The sequence below is a fragment of the Branchiostoma floridae genome, chromosome 5 (genome assembly GCF_000003815.2).
Source record: "Branchiostoma floridae strain S238N-H82 chromosome 5, Bfl_VNyyK, whole genome shotgun sequence".
NCBI lineage: Eukaryota > Metazoa > Chordata > Leptocardii > Amphioxiformes > Branchiostomatidae > Branchiostoma > Branchiostoma floridae.
In genome coordinates this window covers 24297133-24301837 of record NC_049983.1, presented here as the reverse complement: position 1 = coordinate 24301837, position 4705 = coordinate 24297133, and the positions used below count along the sequence as shown (strand labels likewise).

Below are 4705 nucleotides of genomic sequence, written 5' to 3'. Positions count from 1 at the left end.
AAATAACCCATAAAAACTATAGTAATGTTTCAACAAGCAGAAAACTTTTTAAATAATCAACATTCTTGCTATATCTCCCGTCTTTCTGTTGAAGAAAAAAGATACAGATAAGGCTGTGTGCACTTTTTTAAACCCTGTCATTCATTCTACAATGAATAGGGATACAATGAAGATTTCTCTTACAGCTGAATGGAGGGGCAAAAGGAAAAAAAGAAATTAACTTTACAAACTCACAATCACATGAAGGCCTTTTGATTAACTTTTGATTAACTACTTACCCCTGCTAGCACTAGTTGTATCACCCTTATATCAATATAGCTCTCATAATGTGCGTCAGATACTGTCAAAGTCGAATCCTAGTAATTCCTAGATAGTTAACGGGGTTCCGATACCAGCTCCCACCCCACCCCACCCCCTCCCCAACATGGGGATATGGGAGCCCGGTTAACTAACAAGTATAACACTTAGGCTATGTCAAATGAGCTGGTTGTAAATAACTTGTGACAAACAACAAGCTACTCCAGTTGTGCCCGAGATGATTTTGCAAACAAAGTTGCTAAATAACAGTCTAACGTCCTCACTCCTGGTGGGTTTCTCTCTTGTGGGTTTTCCTATGACTCTTCAGACTACTCAAATGACTAAACTGCTTGCTACATTCTTCACATGGGTAAGGTTTCTCCCGTGTGAGTCCGTATGTGAGTCTTTAGATCACCCTGCTGATTGAACTGCCTGCTGCACTCCTCACAGTTGTAGGGTTTCTCCCCAGTATGAGACCGCATGTGAGACTTCAGATTCCCCAGCTGACTGAACTGCTTGCTGCACTCCTCACACCTGTAGGGTTTCTCACCTGTGTGAGTCCGTATGTGAGTCTTCAGAGCTATTAAGTGACTGAACTGCCTGCTGCACTCCTCACAGTTGTAGGGTTTCTCCCCTGTGTGAGTCCGCATGTGACTCTTCAGATGAGTCAGTGTACTGAACTGCTTGCTGCACTCCTCACAGTTGTACGGTTTCTCCCCTGTGTGAGTCCGCATGTGAGACTTCAGATTGCCTAGATCACTGAACTGCTTGCTACACTCTTCACAACTGTAAGGCTTCTCTCCTGTGTGAGTCCGCATGTGACTCTTCAGATGAGTCAGTGTACTGAACTGCTTGCTGCACTCCTCACAGTTGTAGGGTTTCTCCCCTGTGTGAGTCCGCATGTGACTCTTCAGATGAGTCAGTGTACTGAACTGCCTGCTGCACTCCTCACACGTGTAGGGTTTCTCCCCTGTGTGACTTCGCATGTGTGTCTTCAGAGTACTCGGCCGACTAAACTGCCTGCTACACTCCTCACACGTGTAGGGTTTCTCCCCTGTGTGAGTCCGCATGTGTCTCTTCAGATGACTAAGCTGACTAAACTGAACACTACACTCCTCACACCTGTAAGGTTTCTCACCTGTGTGAGTCCGTATGTGAGTCTTTAGATCACCCTGCTGACTGAATTGCCGGCTACACTCCTCACACGTATAGGGTTTCTCCCCTGTGTGAGTCCGTATGTGAGTCTTTAGATGACCCAGCCGACTGAACTGCCTACTACACTCCTCACACTTGTAGGGTTTCTCTCCTGTGTGAGTCCGCAAATGTCTCTTCAGAGTACTTTGTCGACTAAACTGCTTACTACACTCCTCACACTTGTAGGGCTTCTCCCCAGTGTGAGTCCGCAGGTGCTTTTTCAGAGTACCCAGCTCCCTGAACTGCTTGCTACATTCCTCACACATGTAAGGTTTCTCCCCTGTGTGAGTACGCATGTGGGTCTTCATATGACCCAGCTGACTAAACTGCTTGCTGCACTCCTCACACCTGTACACCCTCACACCTTTGCCTCGCCCGCTGGACTCTTCCCTGAACTCCTCACGTGCACATCTTTCTCCTTGCCAGGTGAGAACACTGTCGGCAGAAGCCCCTGCTGTTCCTCTCCTGACGTCATCCACACATTGTACGCTGTCTGTTGTCGCCATGTCACAGATATCTGGATAAACGTCTGTAAAAACAAGACAAGCGAATATCAAAACGTGGGGGAAATATGCTAAGTAATAATAAGCTGGTACAAAATGTACCACAGTATAGGGCGGGTACGTAGAGAAATGGTCATTTTCAGTAAACCTATTCACAACTTGAAACCGCCGTAAAACCATACAAAGGAAATAGTGGTCAGTCTTCTAGCCTCCTCCAGACTTCCCAGAACGCGTGTATGCCGGGAAATCGGGCTAAAAATGGAAATCATAAATAAAATCCTGACACTACTTTAAGTCATTAAAGGGGCATTCCACTCCAGATGGGACTGTTATTTTCCGATAGATATTAATTGTAGAAGTGACAAATGTATGCTATGTACCATTATACGAAAGAGATACCCATTAGCCCCACGCGCATCAAAAAGCATTCAGTCCTCTACAAAACTCCCCAAGTACCCTCTAATTGAATTAAATCAATCTCAGCCTATGGCTGAATACAATGTGCCTGACTTAAGTTAGGATACAAAGCTAATTTCAGGGGCGCTAAGAAAAACACGTCTAGATATGTGTTCTTTGATATCTTGTGAACAATTGACCTTCTTGGTGTGCTAAGCGCCCCTCATTTATGCCGAAAATATTCACGACATATGAAGTGTCTACACGTATAGGGAATACATGGGTAGGGTCTGCATGGGTTTAGTGAGTGTCATGTTGTTTTACAGAAGGTCGACTGATCATGTATTCATTGATACATTATCTGTTGGAAAATAACACTTCCTTCTGGAGTGGAATGCCCCTTTAAAGTAATGTGTAGCTGTCATTAAAATAATGTGTGCGGTTTCTCATGTGCTTCGAGAGCACCCCTGCAACAGTTAGTGAACCGTCCCTGGGCCCTCCCACGCCGCTGTCTGGCCGCACGGCGGGATGGAATCCAGATGTGGGAAACAAGTCGGGAAGTTCTGGTGCCGTGGCGCACGCAGGGGTTTACAGTATGCATATGGGCAGCGAAAACAGATTAACTAGGTCCATGTCGGTACCAGACTCCCTTCATATCACTGATTATCAGTGAACTTCGCAAACGGTACATTGGTATTCAACAGTGCTTTGCGCTGAAATGTTCAACTTTGGCACAGAACACTCAAATGATAGACCCCAGCCGACCCTCGCGATCTGTTTACGTTTTATACTCCCCCGTCGTCAGCTTCTAACCTTCATAATTTTATTTATTTATAAAGAGAGCTTTAGAAAGACAACAGTACGATTCAGCACCGATAAACTGATACAGTTTTCTTATCCAAACTACGATACGCCGCTACACTAAAATAAATTGGGCTAAAATTTGGTTCAAACTGTTAACTTCAAATGTAGACCATTGTATTATGTAGACCAAGGCCTCCTTGATTAGACGCACCAGCATCAACCTTGTTTTGAGAACTAAAAAACAACACGAAAACCGATACATACCAACTTCCCTTACCTTGAACTTGGCCGATACACAGTCGCCCGTTGAATCACTGCACAATGACTGCGGAACTCCTTTTCTAGAGACGATAAATGGCTCAAGAGCACAGGAAGACTCGACACTGCAGTAAACAAACTGTATTCCTGCAGACAGGAAGTCACAATGCGCTGACCCGGAAGTATATGCTAGGTGGAGGTCAAACTTTACCTGATTGCCCAACAAATGTACACGAGCCTCCGTTTAACTGATCGTTGACGGCAGTACGTGTTGTTTGTTCTACTAGATTGATATGTGATGACTTCTGTCTCCAACTAAATTTGCTACCGGCGCACTAAAAGTCAAATGCCAAACATTGACGAAAAGGAGGGGATAAGATATGCAAAAAAATTACTGGATTATAATGATACAATTTTGAGACTTTATATCCGTGCACAAAATAAAGCGCTTACCAACAAAATGATCCAGATAGTCCTCTGATCCTTCTCAAGTTGTAATGACCAAAAACCTAAGTCAGAACGGAAGTGTGGCGTCAGTAAAGGGTCAAAGGTGCTTAACAGTCGGTATCGGCCCCCGTCTCGGTTGAGGGAAGGTTGATGGGCTCTGATGTAAATAGCCTCTTTCACTCCCCTGAGAAAGTAATCCTGTTCGGAATCAATTGCAAGTATCTTCACCTTGTCGAAATCCAGAGCGTCCCGGAGATGGATGTGTTGCGACACCTCCGATGTTTTGACTGAGCTGGGCCGTCTATGCTCTAGAAACCTGGTTCTGAGAGCGCGGCTAGTTTCACCTACGTAGGATTCCTGACAAGGGCCACGGATGTTTTGGCCTTGGCAAGGAATGTGGTAAATGACACCACACTTGTCAGCCTTTGTAGTTTTATCCTTAGGTGCAACCAAATACTGTCTCAGGGTCTTTGTGGGTTAAAGCACGTTTTGACTCCGCGCGTGTCAAAAACTCTCCTGAGGGCCTCTGAGAGGTCTTGTACGTACGGGAGTATGACAAAACCTCTGTTGACACAACGAGAGCTGATCGAAAGCTTGTTGGTAAGCGCTTTATTTTGTGTACGGAGATAAAGTCTTAAATTTGTATCATTATGTTAACTACCGTCACAGATGAACTTACATTCAAATCACTGGATTATTTGATATTCTCTTTCACCAATCTTTCCTTTCTTGTTGAACTTATAGCCTTCTTATTAATTATCTTCATCATTATTACATGATGACGTAAATCCTCTGTAGATCAACTA

General features: G+C 44.5%; 1 pseudogene; it reads right to left on the bottom strand.

The window, feature by feature from the left end:
- Positions 1–541: 541 nt before the first annotated feature.
- On the bottom strand, positions 542–3614 carry LOC118416474 (annotated as a pseudogene).
- Positions 3615–4705: the final 1091 nt, after the last annotated feature.